The sequence below is a fragment of the Engystomops pustulosus genome, chromosome 4, assembly GCF_040894005.1.
Source record: "Engystomops pustulosus chromosome 4, aEngPut4.maternal, whole genome shotgun sequence".
NCBI classification, from domain to species: domain Eukaryota; kingdom Metazoa; phylum Chordata; class Amphibia; order Anura; family Leptodactylidae; genus Engystomops; species Engystomops pustulosus.
This window is the reverse complement of record NC_092414.1, coordinates 36,677,423-36,703,760: the sequence shown is the minus strand read 5'-3', so window position 1 is coordinate 36,703,760 and position 26,338 is coordinate 36,677,423. Positions and strand designations below refer to the sequence as shown.

The 26,338-nt window shown below is 45.8% G+C and overlaps 1 long non-coding RNA gene across 1 annotated transcript in view; it reads right to left on the bottom strand.

Moving 5' to 3' along the window:
- Window positions 1–15,686: 15,686 nt before the first annotated feature.
- The window catches only part of LOC140128934 (uncharacterized), a 150,287-nt gene continuing 139,635 nt past the window's right edge, over window positions 15,687–26,338 (bottom strand). Inside the window, exon 3 of the long non-coding RNA XR_011855199.1 lies at window positions 15,687–15,875. This is a non-coding gene — a long non-coding RNA (uncharacterized lncRNA). The remainder of the gene's footprint in view (window positions 15,876–26,338) is intronic.

Sequence of the window (26,338 nt, the reverse complement as noted above, 5' to 3'; positions counted from 1 at the left end):
GGGGGGCTCTGATGGACATTTTATTTTAAAGTGGGGCTCTGCTGGAAATTCTATTGATGAGGAGAGGCTGCTACTGGACATTTTATTTAAGAGTAGTTGCTGCACTTTTCACCCTAAGCTTATACTCGGGTCAGTAATTTTTCCCAGTGCCAAAATAGGTACCTCTCCTTATACTTGGGTTGGCTTATACTCGAGTATATACGGTAATATAATTTTTTGTGTGATGGATCATTTGGGCATACTTTTTAGTTTTTTTTTTTTTTTCAGTTTTTTTCATACGGGATAAACACCATTATAGTTGGGTAGCATGGGTTGCAACTAACATAGAGGTACAATATGTGTATTATTTAACTTTTTTTGTAAAAGAGACGGGCGATTTTTGTGCAGTGTTTATTTTCTTTTTAGACATTATTTAAATGAAACTTTTTTTTTCTTTATATTTTACTTTGTCCCAGAAAGAGACACTCACTTGAGATAATTTTATCTCTTATGTAATGCACTACACTACTTATATTAATATTTAACATGCTTCTGGCCAGGCCTAAAAGATCACCATCACAGACAGCCCTGGTGTCCTGGACCATGGGTGTCAGAGGTAGTGTGCTCTGCAGCTGCTCAGAAACCGCCGTCTTTTACCACGGTGTCCAATTGGTTAGTCATCCAGGAACTAAGCTTTTCAGATGCAAGGTGTCAGAGTTGGGGCTGGGCTGTGAAGTTATGATCCCCCCCCCCCTCTCCTGTTAAACTCCAGTGCTGCAAGTCACTGCCTGCTTCTGTTTGTATATAGAATTGCCTAGTTGTGCCATCCCAACCATGAGCCTGCTAGACTCTAAAAACTATTTCTGTAGCAGGCTCATGGCTGTGGTCAGACGGCACCATCAGCCAGTGTATACAAACACAAGACATGTTACCTAAATCTTTAAAATTACTAATGGTTTAATGGGGAACATTTACTAGGGGTTGTGCACCAGTTTTATGTCAGACTTTGCATGTTCTTTCTAGTACAAACTACTTGCACAGGTATTTCAGAAGTGTCATCACCACACTTGCATAACATGCAACCGTTTTGTGGTGCAGCTGCACTAGGCTTCATGCGACATCAATATGGGGGCATTCTGGTGCTCAGTAAGACTGTGCCTTAGATTTAACATGCAAATCCCACAGAATTATCTTGCACGCCCCATGTTAAAGTGTTGCACCCTGTCAGGGCAGTGCATTGGGGTGGGGGGAGGTGCATTGGGTGCCAGATTCATGAAGAGCATGCGCCAGAAATCTTGAATCTGGCACCCTCAACACACTACATAGGCAAACTTTTCATTGTTGTTAGTAATTATTCCCCAATGAAAAAACATTCTCAAATAAACTTGGATTTTCTAAAGTGACAAGTATCAGATTAAAAAAATAGGGCTGTGTCAAGGGCAAGAGGTTTTTATGATAATAGTTTAGCCTGGTATTGTACAGGGGTTGAAATACCAAAATGTTCGTTATATATTTTTTTTCTACTGCTGGGGTTTTTTGTATATTGATGGTTTTTTTGGCTGAATTTTTTTTTAACATAGAACCTATTTTTAACATATATTTTCTTTTTTCCAACAAAGGACATGAGATCCTTTAGATCGCTTATATAATTAACTACACTACTTATGTAGTGCAATGATTTATACTGTCAGCTAATGACATGCAATCTATTAGGTCATGCATCTGGAGTGTTTTGGAGAGTGTGTCGGTTGTCAAAATTTTAACTCAACATATTGAGCACAGAAATGTCCAATTTGCATTTTTTTTGCAAATACATTTAATGTTAAACATTCTCTGTATAGATGAGCGAACATACTCGTCCGAGCTTGATGCTTGTTTGAGCATTAGCGTACTCGAAACTGCTCGTTGCTCGGACGAGTATTTCGCCAGCTCGAGAAAATTGCATCTCCCACCGTTGTGATTTTTGGCGGCCAGAAACAGAGCCAATCACAAGCCAGGAGACTCTGCACTCCACCCAGCATGACGTGGTACCCTTACACGTCGATAGCAGTGGTAGGCTGGCCTGATCAGGTGACCCTGGAATAGACTAGCCCCTGTCTGCACTGCTCGGATCATTCTCTGTGTGGATGCCGCTAGGGAGAGAGCTGCTGCTGGTCAGGGAAAGCGTTAGGGTGTTCTATTAGAATAGTGTTAGGCAGGAGTGATTCTACAAGAACCCAACAGCCCTTCTTAGGGCTACAATAACGTTATATTTTCCTTTTTTTTTGGTTTGCTTGTGGCTGGGCTTGCTGTCACTAGTAGTGCAGCTAGTACCATATTGTGAGGAATTTGCAGGGAGACTTGCGACCGCTGTGTTTAGCTCTTAGTGACACACATATCCACCTCAAACACCGAAGTGGGACAATTTATTAGGGGTTTGATTTGAATTAGGCACAGTCTGCTGATTTATTTTTTTTTTACGGTTAATTTCTTTTTATAACTCAAAGTCATCAGGCACAGCACAAAATCCAGTTGTGTGCTGTCAGTGTAGGTTAGAAACTAGCCATAGCAATAGAATAGCATCGTTTTGTTTAAAGAAAAAAAATTAAAGTTTACATTTTAATTTTGAAAATGTTTAACCCGGGGGCTAGGGGTAGAGGATGAGGGCGTGGACGTGGGCGTCCAACTACTGCAGGGGTCAGAGGCCATGGTCCTGGGCGGGGTGAGACACCACCTGCTGATGAGGGAGCAGGGGAACGCCGCAGAGCTACACTCCCTAGGCTCATCATGTCTCAAGTTACTGGGACTCATGGTAGAGCACTGTTGAGGCCAGAACAGTGCGATGAGGTGATGTAGTGGATTGCGGACAATGCTTCTAGCCATTTTTTCCACCAGTCAGTCTTCCACGCAGTCCACCCATGTCACCGAAATCAGCACTCCTCCAGCTGACTGAGGAATTGGAGTTTGATGAGGTGACAGACCCAAGCTGGGTTGATAGGCCGGGTGAACACAGTGCTTCCGAGACGGAGGCGAGTCCTATACCAGAACAGGTTGGAAGAGGCAGTGGTGGGGCCAGACGGAGAGGCAGGGCCAGAGCTGGTGCATCAGCGCCAAATGTTTCATTTAGTCAAGCTCCCGTGGCGAGGGCTAGATTTTCAGAAGTCTGGAGGATATTTAAAGAAACACCAGATGACCGACGGACTGTGGTGTGCAACCTGTGCCAAACCAGGATCAGCAGGGGTCCCACCACTACTAGCTTAACTACCACCAGTATGCGCAGGCATATGAATGCTAAACACCCCACTCAATGGCACCAAGCCCATTCACCTCCGGCCGGGCACACCACTGCTCCTTCCCCTGTGTCATCTGCTAGTCAGCCCTCTGCCCAGGACCCCGGCCCAAACACCTCCCGTGCGAAAACCCCATCTTCGCCTCCACGATCCTCCACAGCATCCACCAGCGTTCAGCTCTCCATACCCCAGACGCTGGAGCGCAAAAGGAAGTATAGTGCAACCCACCCACCCACACGCCCAAGCCCTCAACATCCACATCTCCAAACTGCTTAGCCTGGAGATGCTGCCCTATAGGCTGGTAGAGACCGAGGCCTTTCGAAACCTCATGGCGGCGGCCGCCCCTCGGTATTCGGTCCCCAATCGCCACTACTTTTCCCGATGTGCCATCCCAGCCCTGCACAACCACGTGTCAGACAACATCATCCGTGCCCTGACCAACGCCGTTTCTGACAAGGTCCGCCTGACCACAGACACTTCTGCTGGGCAGGGCCACTATATATCACTGACGGCACATTGGGTTAACTTGGTGGAGGCTGGGTCCGAGTCTGACCCTGGGGCTGGTCATATACTGCCGACGCCGAGGATTGTGGGGCCTACCTCGGTCCAGGTCTCAAAGGCCTACTATGCCTCCTCCTCCTCCGAATTACCATCCGTGGGCATGGTGCCATCAGTCGGTAGCTCTAGGCACAGCAGCAGTGCCCAAACTGCTGAGCCTAGGCAATAAAAGGCACACCGCCCAAGAGCTATTACAGGGCATCACGGCGTAAACTGATCTGTGGCTGGCACCGCTGAACCTGAAGACAGGCATGGTTGTATGTGACAACGGCCGTAACCTGGTGGAGGCTCTGCAACTCGGCAGACTGACACATGTGCCATGCCTGGCCCATGTGTAAAATCTCATAGTTCAGCATTTCCTCAAGACATACCCCAATCTGTCTGATTTGCTCACGAAGGTGCGCCGCATCTGTGCGCATTTCAGGAAGTCCAGCAAAGATGCTGCCACCCTCAGGGCAGCGCAGCGCCGCCTCCAACTGCCCGTTCACCGACTGTTGTGCGACGTGCCCACGAGGTGGAATTCAACATTAACCATGTTATCCAGAGTTTACCAGCAGTGCACAACGATTGTAGACGGCCAGATGTCAACTTCCACCAGAACTGGTAGTCAGGTATGTCAGCTTCCTCAAGTCTACAATGAGGAGTGGACATGGATGTCTAATATTTGTCAGGTGCTAAGTAACTTTGAGGAGTCAACACAGATGGTCAGTGGCGATGCCGCCATCATCAGCCTCACCATCCCGCTGCTTGGCCTGTTGAAAAACTCTCTGGTCAGCATGAAGTCGGAAGCTTTGCGCTCGTCACAAGAGACGGGGGGGAAGAAGATTCCCTTGTTGATAGCCAAAGAACCCTCAGGTCTGTTTCTCAGCGCGTGGAGGAGGAGGTGGAGGAGGATGAGGAGGAAGAGGAGGAGAATGTTGGTGAGACAGAAGAGGGGACCATTGTTCAGTCCTTCACTGTTCAGCATGTATGGGCAGAAGAAGAGGAGTTGGAGGAGTTGGAGGAGGAGGAAATGGACAGTCAGGCCAGTGAGGGGAGTGAATTCTTGCGCGTTGGGACTCTGGCGCATATGGCAGATTTCATGCTAGGCTGCCTATCCTGTAACCCTCGCGTTCAAAGAATTTATTCCAGCACCGATTACTGGGTATTCACTCTCCTGGACCCACGGTACAAGCAAAATCTTTCCACTCTCATCCCTGGAGAGGAAAGGAGTGTGAGAATGCATGAATACCAGCAGGCCCTGGTGCACAAGCTGAAACAGTATTTCCCTTCTGACAGCGCTAGCGGCAGAGGGCGTACTTGTGCGGCACAAGGAGAGCGAGAGATTCGGCAATCAGGCAGCTTATCCAGCACTGGCAGGGGTACACTTTACAAGGCCTTTGCCAGTTTTATGTCACCCCAGCAAGACATTGTCACCTGTCCCCAGTCTCGGCAGAGTAGGGCTGATCTTTACAGAAATAGTGAGGGAGTACGTAGCTGACCATACCATCGTCCTAAATGATCACACAGCTCCCTACAACTACTGGGTTTCAAAGCTGGACAGGTGGCACGAACTGGCGCTGTACGCCTTGGAGGTTCTTGCCTGCCCTGCCGCTAGCGTGTTGTCCGAGCGGGTTTTCAGTGCAGCTGGTGGCATCATCACCGATAAGCGTACACGCCTGTCGACTGACAGCGCTGACAGGCTGACGCTTATCAAGATGAATAAAGCCTGGATTTCTCAGGATTTCCATTCTCCACCAGGTGAAATAAGCTCAACCTGAATAATGTATGCACTCCTCCTCCTCATTGTCCTCCTTCTCCTCCTCTTTGTACACTAAAGCAGAGGAAACTGGCTATTTTTTGCCAGGGCCAACTGGCTCTAGTTATAGTTCTCTATGTATTTAATTTTTCTGGAGGACCACCTACCTGCTCCTCTGGTTTGGCCAATTTTTGGGAGTGCCACATACAGGCACTCAATCTATTTAATTTTTCTGGAGGACCACCTACCTGCTCCTCTGGTTTGAAAACTTTTTTGGACTGCCACATACAGGCACTCAATTTATTTAATCTTTCTGGAGGACCACCTACCTGCTCCTCTGGTTTGAAAACTTTTTTGGACTGTCACATAGAGGCACTATCCAAATTAAATTGTCTCCATAGCAGCCTCCACACGTCGTCTTTTTAGCTGCCTCCACATGTTGTCTCCATTGCTACCTCCACACGTCATCGCCATTGCTGCCTCCAAAAGTCGTCCATATAGCTGCCTCCATACATGGTCCCCTTATCAAACGAGCTGTGTCAGGCAGAATTTTGGATTGTTTTCATGGCTTCCACATCAAACTTGTTAACTTTGTCGCCACCCTGCTGTGTAATCCACAAAATATACTGGCAAACTTTTATCATTTACCAATATTATTTCAGCGCTTCTTGCGCATCTGTTTACATTCCCCTCACCCGCCATAACCAAAACTTATAAGAACACTACTACACTTGATCTTATACAAAAGGTTCTTAGAAGTGCTGTTTGGGGAGTAGCCAGGAGACAGGGGCTTGGATTGGCGAAAGCTCGCCTGGCAGCGGAGCGCCAGCTCCATCCCAAGATCCAACTAACATAGTTTTAACTACAGCACCTTTAATCTACTACTACTTCACTGCCTCCATACATGGTCCCCTTATCAAACGAGCTGTGTCAGGCAGAATTTTCAGGTGTTTCACCAGATACATAGTGGAACTCGGCCCATCTGTCGCCGCCATGCTGGAGACCTGAAGTTGCAATCATAGCAGCGCAATATGGATGTCCCATACTGTCGCTCTTAATCATGGAACCATTTCCGAAAAAAACAATTAAAAATAGAACCACTATGCTATTCCATTATTCCTAGGTGAAATATTCAAACAACCCGGCCTGCTTTGAAAATTATAATTTTTTCAAAGTAAACGCTTCTGGCCCCCAGGGCCATTTTGGGTGGGGAGGAGCCGAGAGACAGGGGCTTGGACAGGCGAAAGCTCGCCTGGCAGCGGACCACCAGCTCCATCCCGAGATTAGGCAGCCTCAGAGCCATCCATGCATGCTGCCCCTGCTGTTTTCTGTCCATTTTGCCTCCACAATGCTCCACGGCGTCCAGTAATGTCTCCATGCGCAACTTTTAACTCTCTATACCCCAGACGCTGGAGCACGAGAGGATATGCAGCACATCATCCCCTTATCAAACGAGCTGTGTCAGGCAGAATTTTCAGGTGTTTCACCAGATACATAGTGGAACTCGGCCCATCTGTCGCCGCCATGCTGGAGACCTGAAGTTGCAATCATAGCAGCGCAATATGAATGCCCCATACTGTCCCTTTTATTCATGGAAGTCTTCTCCATGGCTGCCTCCACATGTCGTCCCCTTATCAAAAGAGCTGTGTCAGGCTCATTTTTCGGGTGTTTCACCAGATACGTTATGGAACTTGTTCACTATGTCGCCACAATGCTGAGTTATCGACTAAATATACCGTCAACCTTTTGTTCACATAGGAAATCATTTCAGCGCTTCTTGCTCACCTCCTTTGGTGAAGCCTGAGTCCATTTAGGGTATGTCGCCATGACACTCTCTAGCCTGCCACTGCTGCCGCTGCCTCTGCATGCCGTCCCCTATAGTGTCAGGATCAATTATTGCATGTTTTAGATGCTATCTAGCCTCATTCGGTCACTCTGTCATGGCCATGCTGTTGCCCATAATTTTGGCATAATGGTCCGATTAAGCAGCCTCAGAGGCATCCATGCATGCTGCCCCTGCTGTTTCCTGTCCATTTCCGTGGTGTTTCCATCCTTTTCTGAGGTTCCCAGGTGTTTGGCCAAGCTTCCCTGTGCAGAGCCTTGGTCCCCTTGAAAAATGCTCGAGTCTCCCATTGACTTCAATGGGGCTCATTATTCGAGACGAGCACTCGAGCATCGGGAAAAGTTTGTCTCGAATAACGAGTACCCGAGCATTTTAGTGCTCGCTCATCTCTACTGTCCACACGTCATTGGGTTTTTAAAAGGAGTTTATTTGCTTCCAATAATTTAGGTGTACTTTTTACTTAGATAATAATAAAATTACATTTTAATGACACTTGAATATGGGTATAAATTCTTTGCCTTAGGCAATGTTCTGTAAATAATAATCCATCATTATTGCTAAAGCAAAAAACCAAACAGGAGATCCAGATCCAGAGATGAGCAGCAAATAGGATACTTGCATGTCCTGTGTGTTCTGCATCCACTCCTGCTTTTGGCCATCAATCCTGAAGCTTTTCATCCTTCTGGCAGATGAAATGAAGGTGAAAACCAAACTCTGGCAACTTCATAGAGTGGAGGAGGGTGAAAACAGCATTATGGAAATCACAGGGTATTCCAGGGAGACAGCGGTCAGTTGGCAGCAGCATGAGTAGTCTGCAGAGTGGCACAATGACAAATTATGGAGTTGGCGGAAACATAGTAGGCCACAAAGTGGCACAATGACAAGAGTGTGGGGGTAGCGGCAGCAGCATCAGCATCAGCAATAGGAGGCCACAGGTGGCAGCAACATGGAAAGCCACAGAGTGGTCCAATGACAGAGTGTGGAGGTGGCGCCAGCAACAGCATCAGCAGCAGCAACAGAAGGCCACAAAGTGGCACAATGATAAGAGTGTGGAGGTGGCGGCAGCAGCAGGAGCCCACGGGTGGCAGCAACATGGTGGCAGCAAGAGGGAAAGCCACAGATTGGTCCAATGATATAGTGTGGAGGTGGCATCAGTAGCAGCAGATTGGAGACACCACATCCATTATACATTACAGTTTTTCTGAAAATATCAGGCCTTTGACAAAATAAAACTCCAAAGGTGGCATCAGCAGCATGAGGTCAGAGGTGTGGAGGTGGTGGCAACGTGGAAGGCCACAGAGTGGCACAATGATATAGTGTGGAGGTGGCACCAGTAGCAGCAGCAGCAGCAGGAGCCCACAGAGCCGCACAATTATAGAGTCTGGAGGTGGCATCAGTAGCAGCAGCAGCTGGAGCCTGCAGAGTGGCACAATGATATAGTGTGTAGCAGGGGCGTAACTAGGAGAGGCTGGGCCCCATAGCAGATTTCTGCATGGGGCCCCCCTACCCCTTAAAATATATATATATATGGCAGGCACACGTCGGGCGCGCTGGAGAGGAGGAGAGGTGAGCGCGGCTCACCCCTCCCCTCTCCATAGAGAATAGAGCCGCATGGTCGTTCTTACGGCCATAGATGGAGCACGCTCTATCTCTTTTGCTCAAAACAGTGAGTACTCGTTGTGCTCACCGTGCCGAGCCCTGGCGTATAGAAGCTTATGGGGGAAGTATATCCGGCAGCAAATCTGCGGCCAGATATACGTCCCCCATATGTTCTTGGGAAGGTACCCCTATACAGACATGTTTATACAATTACACACATTTATACACTGATATATACACACCTTTATATACACACATAAAGTTCTACTCTCGTATACTCACACCCTTATACATACAAGCATTCACTTATACACACATTTATACACTCATATACATTTATACACTAATACACAGAGTATATACAAACTCATACAATATACACATTATATACATATAATACATTTACAATACACACACAAATATATATATATACATACATACACAAATACAGTATACACTGACCATATATACACATACATGCAGGATAAAAACACCATATACACACATGCTGCTATACATACAAAATATAAACATACATTCAGTATATACAGCATTCATACTTACCACATACAAAAACACACATCATATATATATATGCTAATATAAATACATGCATGTAAAAATACAGTATTTGCTTCAATGCATTTATACACAGTATATACATGTATACATAGTAGATGCATATATACATATACATAGGATTTATATATATATATATATATATATATATTTATGTATACACAGTATATATACAATATACACACATATACACAGTATATATACAATATATACACATATACACAGTATATATACAATATATACACATATACACAGTATATATACAATATATACACATATACACAGTATATATACAATATATACACATATACACAGTATATATACAATATATACACATATACACAGTATATATACAATATATACACATATACACAGTATATATACAATATATACACATATACACAGTATATATACAATATATACACATATACACAGTATATATACAATATATACACATATACACAGTATATATACAATATATACACATATACACAGTATATATACAATATATACACATATACACAGTATATATACAATATATACACATATACACAGTATATATACAATATATACACATATACACAGTATATATACAATATATACACATATACACAGTATATATACAATATATACACATAAACACAGTATATATACAATATATACACATATACACAGTATATACACACAGTATATATACAATACATACACATATACACACATATACACAGTATATATGCAATATATACACATATACACAGTATATATACACAGTATATATACAATATATACACATATACACACATATTCACAGTATATATGCAATATATACACATATACACACATATTCACAGTATATATGCAATATATACACATATACACAGTATATACACATATACACAGTATATACACATATACACAGTATATACACATATACACAGTATATATACACAGTATATATACAATATATACACATATACACACATATTCACAGTATATATGCAATATATACACATATACACAGTATATACACAATATATACACATATACACAGTATATACACACATATACACAGTATATATACAATATATACACACATATACACAGTATATATACAATATATACACATATACACACATATACACAGTATATATACAATATATACACATATACACAGTATATATACAATATATACACACATACACAGTATATACACACATACACAGTATATACACACATATACACAGTATATATACAATATATACACATATACACAGTATATACACACATATACACAGTATATATACAATATATACACATATACACACTGTATATACACTGTATATACATATGTACACAGTATATGCATATAAATACATATATACATACAGATAAATACATATATACATACAGATAAATACATCTGTATATACTTACCTTTTAGGAAGTTTGGGGGCTGTATGGGTGTTCAGGCAGGTGTCCAGATGCATTCAGACGCGAGCGGGGGGGGGCCGAGCGGGGGAAGGGGGGGGGCGAGCGGGGGAAGGGGGGGCCGAGCGGGGGAAGGGGGGGCGCGAGCGGGGGGGGGGCGAGCGGGGGAAGGGGGGGCCGAGCGGGGGAAGGGGGGGGCCGAGCGGGGGAAGGGGGGGGGCAGAGAATCAACTGTGCCGCCCTGCAGGCTGATGAGCGGGCAGGTCAGGGAGATGAGGGGGGCGGGTCAGAGAGGTGGCTGGGGGGCGGGTCAAGGATATGAGCAGGCAGGGATCCCGGAAAGAGGCGGGCGGGCTCAGGAGACGTGTAGATGCACAGAGAGGAAGGGGCCCGGGGGCACTGCAGCCCCGGACCACTTACCCCAGGCCGTGGCAAAGCACTGCAGGGAGCGTGCATCCCCGGGCCCCTGAACCTCACGGGCCCCGTAGCAACCGCTACGGCTGCTACGGCGGTAGTTACGCCACTGGTGTGTAGGTGGCATCAGAAGCAGCAGCAGCAAGATCCCGCAGGGTGGCACAATGATATAGTGTGGAGGTGGTGTCAGCAGAAGCAGCAGGAGCCTGCAGGGTGGCACAATGACATAGTGTGGAGGTGGCATCAGCAGCAGGAGCACGCAGGGTGGCACAATGATATAGTGTGAAGGTGGCATCAGTAGCAGCAAGAGCCCGCAGAGTGGCACAATGATATTGTGTGTTGGTGGCATCAGTAGCTGCAGCAGCAGGAGCCTGAAGTGTGGCACAATGATATAGTCTGAAGGTTGCATCAGAAGCAGCAGCAGCAGGAGCCCACAGGGTGGCACAATGATATAGTGTGGAGGTGGCTTCAGCAGAAGCAGCAGGAGCATGCAGGGTGGCACCATGATATAGTGTGGAGGTGGCAAATAATTCCAGTCCCTGGTAAAGATGGTAGGAGGCAGATGGTTTAACTGGCAGCAGATGTGTGGCATCAGGTGGGTGACAGCATCAGAATGAGGCAGGTAGTTAGAACCCCAAATTTCTCAACATTTGAAGGAGGCGTCATGGCTGATCTAATCTGATGCATTAGGCATTGGTGAGTTGAAATCCTGGCCGATCCAAGCCTAATTCATCTTGACAAAGGTCAGTCTCTCCACATTACGGGTGGACAAGCGGGTTCTCCTTGGGGTAACGATGGCCCCCACCGCACTGAACACCCGCTCTGATGCCACACTACTGGCCGGGCAGGATAGCTTCTCTACTGCAATTTCCGCAAGTTGCGGCCACAAATCAAGTTCGGCTGCCCAGTAGTCCATGGGATCCTCTACCTGAGGTGGTAAAGTGCTGTCCAAGCAAGGCCACCACCGGCTGGTGCAGGATCTGCTCCATGTCCTGCTGCTCCTGCTGGTGGCGCCTACCCTCCTCACTAGGCGGATGAAGGAAGTTGCTCAATAAGGAATCCAGATTTAAGGTGGTGCTGATGGAGCTGCTACTACTCCTACCCCCCCCCAGCACCCCACAGCAGCCGTGGCAGTAGTACACGAGCGATGACTGCCAGAAATCCCCTGGTCAGACCTGACAGAGGATGGACAATGTCGCACATAGGCAGCGCCCAAATCTGTGCACAGTATTTCTCTATAGTATGCCAGTTGTTTCTTCCTCTCAGCAGCTGGAAAAAAGTCACCCATTTTTGCCCGGCAGCGAGGGTCCAAGAGGGTGGAGAGCCAAAAGTCATCCCTAGTTGACTATTCGGCTTTCACTAGTCAGGCAATGTAGCATGCTTTGGGCCATCTGTGCAAGTGACTCTGAGGGACTCCCGGTCTCTATCTCCAGAGTATACTGCCACGGTGCTTCTGGGTCATCTGCCTCGATTTCTACCTCCTTCGGATGCTCCTGCTCCTCCTCTCTTTCACTTCCACTCACCTGAGTGAACAAAACACTGATTTCACCAGACTCTGCTTGTGCTCCAAAGTCCTCCTCCTCCACCAGTTCAGCCCCCACCGGACTCATGTGGCCATGAGATGTAGTCTCCACTTCTCTAGTGCCCTGACCAGACAGATTTTGCAGCATGAGTTCCAGAACATGAAGCAGTGGAATGACGTTATTCATCCCGCAGTCCTGGCGACTGACAAATAACTTAGTCTCTTCAAAGGGCATGAGCAAACGGCAGGTGTCACGCATGAGCTGCCAGTGGCTGACATCAAAGTTACACAGGGGAGTACTTCGGTCCGCTTGCATCAACAAAAAATTATTAATGACGTTTCTCATTTCATACAGGCGGTGTAACATATGGAGGCTGGAATTCCAATGGGTAGAAACATCGCATATCAGACTATGTTGGGGTAGGCCGTTCTGACGCTGCAACTCAAGGAGGGTGTGCCTGGCTTTGTAAGAATGGCTGAAGTGCGTGCATAGTGTTCTGGACATTTTTAGAATAGCTTGCAGATGGGTGGATGACTTCAGGAACTTGTTGACTACCAGATTGAACACGTTTGCCATGCAGGGCGCATGGACCATCGCTCTTCGGTGCAGCGCGGACACCATGTTTCTTCCATTGTCTGTCATAATGGTTCAGATTTTTAGTTGTTGCTGAGAAAGCCACACATTGATTTCATGTTGCATGACACGGAGCAGTCCCTCCCCTGTGTGACTTCTACACCTGGTTTGCCTGGGCGAACAAACTGTGTGACACTGCTGTGCCCTGCAGATGTGGTATGATGAAGCAGCACTTGAGGAGGCTGAGGTGGTGGTGGAGAAGGAGGAGGCGGACACTGGTGCAGGAGCAGCAGTTTGACATCGTGGAGGAGAAAGCGCCATCTCTTGTGTAAGTTGTTGGTGTGGCAGGGAGGGAAGCACATTCACCCAGTGGGCTGTAAAGGACATGTACTGGCCCTGACCATAGTTACAGCTCCACATGTCCGCGCTGCAACTTGGAAGAAACTGATAAGCTCAAGGATTGGCCCACCTTCTGTTCTACATAATGGTGAAGGGCTGGCAGTGCCTTTTTGGAAAAAAAAATTCCACCTGGGTTAAGCACAAGCCATTAGTTCTCTGAAGGGTGCAGAGTCCAGGACAGACTGCAGTACCAACAACAACCGACAAGAGCACGGTCAGCTTCTGCACCTTAGGATGGCTGGATGCATAGAGTTGTCTCTTTGTAATCACCTCGCTCAACGACTGCTGGCACCATGCGTAGCGAGAAGCAGGAGCATCTGGACCTGGAGATGATGTCAAAGACAAACAGCTCCACCGGCAGAGGTGCTGGAGCCTTGACTTGCTGAAACAGCATGTGTGCCACTAGGTGCTGCTGCTGCTGTTGCTTCGCCTGCAGGATAGACCACATCTGACACCCGTTTCTCCCAGGCCATTGGATGGTGATGCTGCATGTGTTGGCGCAGAGCCATGGTGCCAAGGTTAGCTCCCTGGCCACGCTTCACTTTCTGCCCGCAGATACGACATATACCCACGCTCGGCTCCTCTGGTATCTTTACAAAAAATTGCCACACCGCCGAGGTGGTAATTTTACTCTGCACTGAGCGACTACTACCGCCGCTGCCTCGCTGAGCCCCTGTGCCACTGCTTACTTGGACCTGCGAGTCGGGATTTGTACCCAGCGGATGTTTAACTCCAGTTCTCACACTGCTGCCACCCTGCTGACTCGCGGCCACAGTAGCAACTTGCTGCCTGCTCCGCTGCTTGACGCGCAAGCTGACACTCTCTTTGCCTGACAATGATGAATCCCCTGCTACACCTAGCTCCCAAGTGCGATCAGAAACATCATTGTCAATTTGCGTTTCCCGGTCACTGCTACTCTCCTCACTGGTGTCAGTATGCACAGCCTGCCTACTTCAGGAAGCAGCGGAATTATGCCCCACCTCTTCACTGCCAAGCAGCTGCTGACTGTCCTCAAACACTTCGTCCTCGCTGAATAGTGGTGCTGAGCCCATTCCACCTAGTAGCTCTCTGGCTGCGGGAAAGGAACATGACAGAAGCTGGTTGAGGACAGGTGAGGGCCTCTGACCTGCTCCTGGGCCATGCCAACTAATTGTTGTATTTGAGGAACCCACAGACTCTTGGCTGGGGTTGTCAAATGTTATATTTGAGGAATTGAATGACCTAGTCAACCATTCAACAACCTTTGGGTTGTTGATCAACAGACTGCCGCTAGATGACAACGGCAGTTCTGGCCTCACAGAGTCACCCTTGCTGCGACGTCCCCTTACTGTGCTGCCACCTCTGCCTTCTCCACCTGCCAGCTTTCTGTCTGACATAATGGTTTATAAACTATGTAGATTTGACACGTAAATCTGGCTGTAAACTATAGGCCCAAAAAGGTATGGCAATGTGCGTTATACAGATACCCCCCAACTGACCCCCAGTGAGAGGTCCACAAATCACTACAGCAGCTGCATAAAGAAATCGCTACTGCAGATGCATGAAAGTCAAACAGATTTGTTACTATTTGATTTTGTCACTAAATAGAACTGCTATTTGGGGTACACAGATCCTCCTTAAAGAACAACCAGGGATTGGTCCACCAATTGCTATTGCAGATGCATGAAAGTCAAACAGATTTCTTCCTATTCGATTTTATCACTAAATAGAAATGCTATTTGGGGTATACAGATCCCCCTTAAAGAACAACCATGAATTGCAGCAAGAATCATTACTACACAGAACAGTAGCAGCAACTGCACGCTAAAGGCAGCACATAAAGTGTGAAGTGAGAGATGTAAAATGGCTGGGTTTTAAAGGGCTGTGTGACATCACATAAGCCTGATTGGCTTACAGGTCTGCAGATGTCATCGGGGGTGTTCCTTTCTCCTTCTCAGAGTTCTCTGTAACATGTTGTTCTGACGCCCATCCACCTGGAAAAAAGAGGGAAAAAAAAAAACTTCGTTCCAGCATATCAGCGAAAACTGTGGCTTTGTGACGAATCAAATTTTCTCTGAAATTCTAACTAAAGTTAGAATCTTTAGAATCGATTTGCCCATCTCTAGAGGTTACCCAGGGGTCTTACAGCTTGTACTGTAAGGGTGGGCAAGGTGGGGTGGGCAAGGTGTCTTGTAGCCCTACTCTTAAGGTGACCCGCATGCACTGGCTGCTCCATCTAGTTCTTTGAAAGTGACAGAGATAGCCTGCTCTCAGAGTGACCAGTGGTACCAATAGCTGACTGTAGGGGTGGCCCGGGAGTCTAACATCGTACTATGGTGGTGGCCCTTGAGTCTGACAGCCAGCTCTGGGAGTAGCCAAGTAGTCTGACAGCGCACACTACGGCTGGAACAGCGTTATGAACTGATGCAGGTTGTAGCGCAATTGTATGCCAGCAAAGGCCCTGCATAGAGATGTATGCCAGCGCCACTAGCCTCTGGGAAAATTAAGAGGAACCCTCCTGATGTTTTTGGGAGGAGGAGGTTTGGGGTTTTCATCATACAACAGAGCATGATGCTAGCGTATGATAAATTCCCTCCATAGTACAATGCAAACCATATTCGAAGTGATTGAGTAAAGCCCTGTAGATATTTCAAGGAAACTCATTACAATGAATTGGAAATTGATTAAAGTTCTCCTATTAAAAAACAAAAAGTACGGCCTCCTCCATAAACCCCTACAGCCGTCCTAGCCATCACCAAAATAGATGAATATTCTACCATTTTAGTAGAAATAACCTTTAATCAATTTACCAAAAAGGTGGCCAAAGTAACAGGACCATATAGCTTGCAATTCTGCTAACTGAACTGGTCAAAGACTTTCTACTTTACATTCTAAAAACTATTATGATTTCTACACTCAAACTGTGCTATGCTGAACCTGGGGGTGGCCTTGGTGTCTTACAGCCCTGCTCTGAAGGTAGCCCTGGAGTCTTACAGCTCGTACTGGGGGTGGGCAAGGTGTCTTGTAGCCCTACTCTTGAGGTGACCCAGGAGTCTTACAGCTCATACTGGGGTGGACCTGGGTGACTTACAGCTCGAACGGTTGGTGAAACCAGGAGACTTACAGCTGGAAATGGGATATGAAACAGCAGTCTTACAGCTTGCTCAGGGGCTGACACAGGTGTCTTCCAGCCTGCTTTTGGGGTAGCCCAATGGTCTAACAGCTCGCACTGTGGTAGGCCTCAGAGCCTTACAGGCCGATCTGGGGGTGACGCAGAAGTCTTCCATCCGGCCCCGATGGTGTTCCAGGAGTCCGCTCAGGCGCAGGTTTTAGCACAACTTTAAGTCAGGTAGGGTATTTCATAAAGATGTACGCCAATGCCGCCAAATGTTAAATAATTAAAGAGGCTGGACCCTTCTGATATATCTGGCATGCTGATATATCCGATGCCAGCGTTTTCATCATACAATAGCTCAAAATGTGCCAGAGTATGATAAAATCCTCCCATAGTACAATACAGAACCAGATACAAAGTCATTTGGTTACACTTTGTAAGGTTAACGGAAAACCAAGTAAAGGGGTTCTCCAGTGACATACAAGTTAGCACCTATCCAAAGGACTGGGGGTGACTTCTTGATCGTTAAACATCTCAGTGAGGGGACTTAATATGGAACACGAAAACGGAGCCTGTCGTAACCGTGAAGAGGAGAGTAGCCAGTCCCGCATGCACTGGCTGCTCTATCTAGTTCTATGAAGCTGACAGAGATAGCCTGCTCTCAGAGTGACCAGTGGTACCAATAGCTGACTGTAGGGGTGGCCCGGGAGTCTAACATCCTACTATGGTGGTGGCCCTTGAGTCTGACAGCCAGCTCTGGGAGTAGCCAAGTAGTCTGACAGCGCACACTAGAGCTGGAACAGCGTTATGAACAGATGCAGGTTTTAGCGCAATTCTACGCCAGAAAAGGCCCTGCATAGAGATGTATGCCAGCGCCACTAGCCTCTGGGTAAATTAAGAGGAACCCTCCTGATGTTTTTGGGAGGAGGAGGTTTGGGGTTTTTTTTTTTTTTTTTTTTTTTTTTAATTTTAAACATTTTATTGAAGAGAAGAGAAGCATACATGTAATAGACCGTTATCTGGTCTGACAGCATACAAAATACTTTTTTTTTTTAACACATACATGGAATGATGGAGATCCACGCGGAGAGGTATAAGAAAAGTCCCGAGGTGCCAGGTCACAATTTCTCTGTCTTTAAACAATCAATAGATTGGCTTTTATAAGATAATTGTTATCTGCTCATAGCAGTATATTTTCTCAATGCAAAGTCTCTCGGCGTTATCTATGTTTCCAAGGTATGCTCTGTGTTCTTCTCACATAAAAATAGGTCATAATAAGTACAAACAGTAAACGGTAAACATACAAATCATAAACCAGGGGTGTATAACTGTGCCCAACTATGTCAGAGGTAGGGTTATTTTTATTCCTGGAAGTAGCTAGAGGTTGTCCAGACATCCCATTGTCTTGTGAATGCTGGAAGGGAATTGTGCTGGTATGAGAGCGCTTTCTCAAATGCGTAGTTTGAGTTGACCTGGGTAGTGACTTCCTGCAAGGAGGGACATGCCGATTCCTTCCAGTGCCTTGTCAGGATCAATTTAGTTGACATCAGTATATGCGCCACTACTGTTCTAACTTTAGGGGAAAGTTTGTCTATATCAATAAGAAGAAGGGATTTCTCCGGTGAATCCAGATTTTCCTTAACGCCTAGGTCAGCTAATATAGTTAGAGCCCCCTTCCATAGTGTACGGATCTTAGGACATGACCATAGTGTGTGGATTAGAGTACCTTTTTGACCACATAATCTCCAGCAGCCTGGGGGTGTAGATGGGAATATCTTATGCAGGCGTGAGGGGGTAAAGTACCATCTCATTTGAGATTTGATTATAGCTTCCTGGTGCGCCACACATCGGAAGGAGGCGTGTGTAAGCACCATTGATTTTTGCCACTGTGTGATAGATAAGGAGCTGTCCAGATCCCTTTCCCAATGGGACATGTACGGGAGTTTAGTAAGCTCATTCCTATTGCTTAATAAAGAGTAAAAAAGTGTTATTCCCTTCTTTTTCAATAAAGTATTTTGTAGGTATTTAAGCACTGGCTTATGAATATTTAAAGCTTTCGGGTCATTATAACGTAAAAAGCTCCTAATCTTCATAAAGTTGAAGAATTCCTTCTCTGGTACACCTGCCTTTTGGGTCAGTTCCTTAAAAGGGAAGATTTCATCTCCGTCCATTATATCTGCTAGAGTTTTTAGGCCACATGCTCGCCAGTGAGATAGGTCAAGCTCTGGTATTTTGTATTCCAAGTATTCTAAAGGTATTATGTGTAGGGGGAGTTTGACTTTGTCTGTTTCTGTCGCAATCAGTTTCTGCCAGGCTGAGTCTGAAGCTATTATCGTAGCGAGTTTAGATGGATTAGGGGTTTTATGCCATATGCCATCTAAGAGGCGGAACATCAGGGGCTGACTACTAAAGCTGCTCTCTAGCTCTCTCCAGGTCATGCTTATTTCTTCATTCCACCAGAAATATATTTGATCTAGGACTGCTACTAAATAGTAATCTTTGAGATCTGGAACACTGAGTCCTCCTACTTCTTTTGGTTTTGTTAAAATCTTATGGGCTACTCTAGGTTTGTTATTGTGCCAAATAAATTTACTGAGTTGTACTCTTACAGTGTTGAAAAACGATTCTGGGAGGGGGATGGGGATAGTTCTAAATAAATATAGGAATTTGGGGAGTATCATCATTTTATATGTTGCGATGCGCCCACACCAAGAAAGGATGTGTTTAGAGTAGTCTGCCAGTTCTTTGTGTATTTTTGTTATAAGAGGGAGAAAGTTTGAGTTATATAGTTCTGTGGTCGGAAAAGTAAGTTCTATTCCTAAGTAGGTAACTTGTTTTGTTTGCCAGTCTAGACTGAATTGAGATTTCAGTCTAGTGATAATATCAGGTGACATGTTCACTGGAAGGATCTGGGATTTAGTCTTGTTAATTTTATAGTATGACAGTGAACCGTATATTTGAGCTAGTTGAAAAATACATGGTAGGGATTTCTCTGGGGAGGTGGACATTAGTATGATGTCATCCGCAAATAGTGCGATTTTATGTTCCTGGTCTCCTACTTTTATACCTGCTATGTCTGGGTGTGCTCGTATGGCTTCTGCAAAGGGCTCAATTGATATCACAAAAATGATGGGTGAGAGGGGACATCCTTGGCGGGTGCCATTCGACAGGGTGAACTTATCTGAGAGAGTGCTGTTTACAAAGACCCTAGCTGATGGTGCAGAGTAGAGTGCTTTAATAGCCATAAACATATGGCCTTCTATTCCAAATTTGTGTAAGGTCATAAATATATACTCCCAGTTCACCCTGTCGAATGCTTTCTCCGCGTCGATTGTTAAAAAGGTGGCTGGGGTTTTCCTAAGTTGGCATATCTGCATAAGATTAATCAGCCTGCGTGTATTATCAGAAGCTTGTCGATTAGGGGTGAAACCTGCCTGGTCTGGTAAGATTAGGAAGGGGAGGATTTTCTTGAGCCTGTTGGCTAAAAGTTTGGCATATAGTTTCACATCTTCGTTCAGCAAAGAGATAGGTCGATAATTTGCTGTGTTATCTGTAGACTTGCCTGGCTTTGGAATTGTGACTATCAATGCCTCAAGCATCCTGTCTGGAAATGCTCCTTGTGTTGCTGCCTCTTTATATATTCTACATAAATATGGTGTTAATGCTTGGGAGAATTTTTTATAAAACGCTCCCGGGAGTCCATCAGGGCCAGGGGATTTGTTACTTTGCAAAGATTTTATTGTCTTAGCAATTTCTGCTTCCGATATTGGGGCGTTCAAAGAGGTTAATTGTTCTGGAGATATTTTTGGAAGGGACAGTTTGTCTAAAAATTTCTGTATTTCAGTTTGGGAGGGGACCTTAGTGCCGTTATTTTCTCTGAGATTGTACAATTCAGAATAGAATGACATGAAAGCATTTGCAATATCTCTAGGGGCAATAATTTTTTCTCCAGTCTGTGGATGGTGAAGAAATGGTATTTTTGATTTAAGTGCTCTTTGTTTAAGCCTTCTAGCAAGCATGGATCCAGCTTTTTGGTCCTGTGAGTAGAATCGTAACTTTAATTTCTGGAGTGAGTGGGTGTATGTGTGCAACATGAGGTTTCTTAAGTGGAGACGTAGTTTATTTAATTCTAGGATTAAGGCTTGTGAAAAGGTCCTTTTATTCTGAGCTTCTAGGAGTTGTATTTTTAATAGGGTATCATTTATTTCCTTGTTTCTTTTTTTTTTAATCGCACTGCCTATAGCGATAAATTCTCCCTGGGCAAACCCTTTCATCATGATCCAGATGGAAAAGATATTAGCTTCCCCATTGTCATTAAATCTCAAAAACTCTCGGAGAGCATTTTCCATACGGGCCGAATGTATTGTCTGGGCAACTGAGGACATGTTGGCTCTCCATATAAAATCGTTATGGTCAGAGAATTTATCCATAATCTTGATTTTAATTGGCGCGTGATCTGACCAATGGATTATCCCTATTTCAGAAGAGATAACTTGATCTATCATTCGTCTATCTACTATTATGGAGTCAATGCGTGAATACGTCTTATGTCTGGGGGAAAAATACGTATAATCCCTTTCTGTTGCATGCTGAATGCGCCAGATATCATGAAAATCGTTTTCCCAGAGCAGGCGGTTAAGAGTAAAAGATCTGGGAGGAGTAGTTGAAGTAGTATCCATCTGAGGGTGATTTATTGAGTTAAAATCACCACACATTATTAAGAAGCCCTGTTTGACTGTTGATAGTTTTTTAAAAAGCTTTTTTAGGAAAGGTCCCTGCTTGGTGTTAGGTGCATAAATATTAACTATTGTGTACTGTAAGTTATTTATCTTGCAAACTAGAATGATATAACGGCTATGAGGATCTATAATGGATCTTTGTATTTCTATCGTTAAAGAGGATCTTAAAGCAATGAGGACTCCCCTTTTTTTTTTATGGAAGGAGGAAGAGATTATATGCGGAAAAGACGCATGGGAGATTTTAGGAGGGTTAGAGGAGCAAATATGGGTTTCCTGCAAGCAGACAATGGGGGTCATTTATTAAGGGCCCGATTCGCGTTTTCCCGACGTGTTACCCGAATATTTCCGTTTTGCGCCGCTTGTACTTAAATTGCCCCGGGATTTTGGCGCACGCGATCGGATTGTGGCGCATCGGCGCTGGCATGCGCGCGACGGAAATCGGGGGGCGTGGCCGAACGAAAACCCGACGTATTCGGAAAAAACGCCGCATTTAAAAACCGAAAATGTGTCGCATAAGGACCGCTTACCTTCACCTGGTCCAGCTCGGTGCATTCCGGCGCGATGAGTTTACTTTCAGCGCAGCAGCGCCACCTGGTGGACGGCGGAAGAACTACCTTATTAAATCCCGGCCGGACCCGAATCCAGAGCGGAGAAGCCGCCGCTGGAACGCGAATGGACCGGGTAAGTAAATTTGCCCCAATGTCTCCCTTCTGCCTCTTCACCTCATTCCATAACTGTGACCTCTTGAAAGGACTATTAAGCCCCTTTACATTCAATGAGAGTACAGATAATGCCATAGGAAATATTTAGAAACATGCTATATGGTGGGTTTTTGTTCTTCTTATTGAGCAATGGTTTCTTTAGGACAACCTTAGCGAATATTATGCAATATTGACATGGGCAAACAATACAAAACAGTTTAACTATGCATAAGAACATAAGGGTAAACATGAGATTTCGTACCCGTTTCAGGTAGGTACCACACTGGGGGAAAATTGTCCTTGTGGAAACGTAAGGACATTGAGGTCGGCTCCACCACCTTTTCTTTACTCAGGTATGACCCTTCTTTCTCCATTCCGGGTCTAGACGCTTGAGGTTGCTTGTGGATGCTGTTTGCTGAGGATCAGGTCTGGGGATTCCCCAGGAGTCCAATGCAGCCATACCTTCTTCAATGTTGCTTATTGCGACGATCCTATTTTGCCTTTTGACGAGAATTTTAGTGGGGAAGCCCCACCTGTAGGGAATTTCATTCGCTCTCAGTATAGTAGTAATAGAGGCAAAGCCCTTTCTTGCTTGGAGAGTAGCCGCTGACAAGTCTGTGAAGAGCTTGATGGAATCATAAGGCGCTGGGAGTTTGGCTAGTTTTCTGGATTGCGCAAGTAATTGGTCTTTAACATGGTAGAATGTAAATCTAGCCAGAGTGTCACGAGGAATTGTATCTGGCAGGTTATCCGGTTTAGGCACTCTGTGAGCACGGTCAATGCTTAGCTCGTAATCCGCAAGATCAGGGGTGAGAGATTTGGTTAATTGCTGGACATACGTTTTAAGCTGTGAAGCCAGGATAGTCTCAGGAATGCCTCTTATCTTGACGTTGTTACGTCTGTCCCTGTCTTCATTGTTGATAAGTTTTGCCTGAATAGCTGAGACTGATGCTTCTACTGCGTTGTGAGCATCAACCAGCTCATTATGTGATTCAACAAAGGATGCTAGCTTATCTTCAGTGTGTGACACTCTTTCCCCCAAATCAGTGACCAAGGTCTGAATAGGTTTGATGAGAGTAGACAGATCAGTGTGCAGGGAGGATCGCAGTGCCATCAGCATAGACATAAGTGTGTGTTCAGACACAGTTTTGTCTGAGGCTTGGAAAGTGGCAAAAAAATCAGGCTGGTGAGAAGATATAGCATTCACCTGGTAGTGATGTGCTGGTTCCTGTTTCTTAGCCCGTTGCTTTGCTGGGCTGTTAGTAGCTGAGTGGGAGTCTTCAGCCTCTTGCAGGGGAGATGCTGAGGCCAGTGAGTTCTCCTCTGAGTGGAGGAGCAGCGGTGGCATGCTGCAGTCCTCCTCTGTTTGAGCAGGAGAGGGGAGAGCCGGCGCTCGGATGGTGCCAGAATCCAGGCTCCAGCGCTCCGGAACGTCAAAGGAGGCTGGTGAGTTGCTGCCCGAAGGAAGACCTACTTGTGCCTTGCGCTGAGGCAGAGCGCTGTGCGGCGTGCCCCTGCCTGCTGAGGACCGGGCCGAGGCGCCACCTTGCTTCCTCGTGGTGCCGCGCGGCGGGTCTGGAGGAAAGTAGTGCCCAATCTGCTGTCCTCCTGATTCTTTAGCCCCCCGTTTTCTCCCTGCGGAGGAGGGAAGGGAACTGGGTGTTTTGCTGGGCATTGTGCCCTCTGGTCGCCCGTATGGCTGGTAGATCGCGGTAGTGGAGCCGGAGCACTCTCCTTACGCGGCCATCTTACACGGCAGCCAGGCCACGCCCCGAGGTTTGGGGTTTTCATCATACAACAGAGCATGATGCTAGCGTATGATAAATTCCCTCCATAGTACAATGCAAACCATATACGAGGTGATTGAGTAAAGCCCTATAGATATTTCAAGGAAACTCATTACAATGAATTGGAAATTGATTAAAGTTCACCTATTAAAAAACAAAAAGTACGGCCTCCTCCATAAACCCCTACAGCCGTCCTAACCATCACCAAAATAGATGAATATTCTACCATTTTAGTAGAAATAACCTTTAATCAATTTACCAAAAAGGTGACCAAAGTAACAGGACCATATAGCTTGCAATTCTGCTAACTGAACTGGTCAAAGACTTTTACTTTACATTCTAAACACTATTATGATTTCTACACTCAACCTGTGCTATGCTGAACCTGGGGGTGGCCTTGGTGTCTTACAGCCCTGCTCTGGAGGTAGCCCTGGAATCTTACAGCTCGTACTGTGGGTGGGCAAGGTGTCTTGTAGCCCTACTCTTGAGGTGACCCAGGAGTCTTACAGCTCATACTGGGGTGGACCTGGGTGACTTACAGCTCAAACTGTTGGTGAAACCAGGAGACTTACAGCTGGAAATTGGATATAAAACAGCAGTCTTACAGCTTGCTCAGGGGCTGACACAGGTGTCTTCCAGTCTGCTTTTGGGGTAGCCCAATGGTCTAACAGCTCGCACTGTGGTAGGCCTCAGAGCCTTACAGGCCGATCTGGGGGTGACGCAGAAGTCTTCCATCCGGCCCCGATGGTGTTCCAGGGGTCCACACAGGCGCAGGTTTTAGCACAACTTTAAGTCAGGTAGGGTATTTCATAAAGATGTACGCCAATGCCGCCAAATGTTAAATAATTAAAGAGGCTGGACCCTTCTGATATATCTGGCATGCTGATATATCCGATGCCAGCGTTTTCATCATACAATAGCTCAAAATGTGCCAGAGTATGATAAAATCCTCCCATAGTACAATACAGAACCAGATACAAAGTCATTTGGTTACACTTTGTAAGGTTAACGGAAAACCAAGTAAAGGGGTTCTCCAGTGACATACAAGTTAGCACCTATCCAAAGGACTGGGGGTGACTTCTTGATCGTTAAACATCTCAGTGAGGGGACTTAATATGGAACACGAAAACGGAGCCTGTCATAACCGTGAAGAGGAGAGTAGCCAGTCCCGCATGCACTGGCTGCTCTATCTAGTTCTATGAAGCTGACAGAGATAGCCTGCTCTTAGAGTGACCAGTGGTACCAATAGCTGACTGTAGGGGTGGCCCGGGAGTCTAACATCCTACTATGGTGGTGGCCCTTGAGTCTGACAGCCAGCTCTGGGAGTAGCCAAGTAGTCTGACAGCGCACACTAGAGCTGGAACAGCGTTATGAACAGATGCAGGTATTAGCGCAATTCTACGCCAGAAAAGGCCCTGCATAGAGATGTATGCCAGCGCCACTAGCCTCTGGGTAAATTAAGAGGAACCCTCCTGATGTTTTTGGGAGGAGGAGGTTTGGGGTTTTCATCATACAACAGAGCATGATGCTAGCGTATGATAAATTCCCTCCATAGTACAATGCAAACCATATACGAGGTGATTGAGTAAAGCCCTGTAGATATTTCAAGGAAACTCATTACAATGAATTGGAAATTGATTAAAGTTCACCTATTAAAAAACAAAAAGTACGGCCTCCTCCATAAACCCCTACAGCCGTCCTAACCATCACCAAAATAGATGAATATTCTACCATTTTAGTAGAAATAACCTTTAATCAATTTACCAAAAAGGTGGCCAAAGTAACAGGACCATATAGCTTGCAATTCTGCTAACAGAACTGGTCAAAGACTTTTACTTTACATTCTAAACACTATTATGATTTCTACACTCAACCTGCGCTATGCTGAACCTGGGGGTGGCCTTGGTGTCTTACAGCCCTGCTCTGGAGGTAGCCCTGGAATCTTACAGCTCGTACTGGGGGTGGGCAAGGTGTCTTGTAGCCCTACTCTTGAGGTGACCCAGGAGTCTTACAGCTCATACTGGGGTGGACCTGGGTGACTTACAGCTCAAACTGTTGGTGAAACCAGGAGACTTACAGCTGGAAATTGGATATAAAACAGCAGTCTTACAGCTT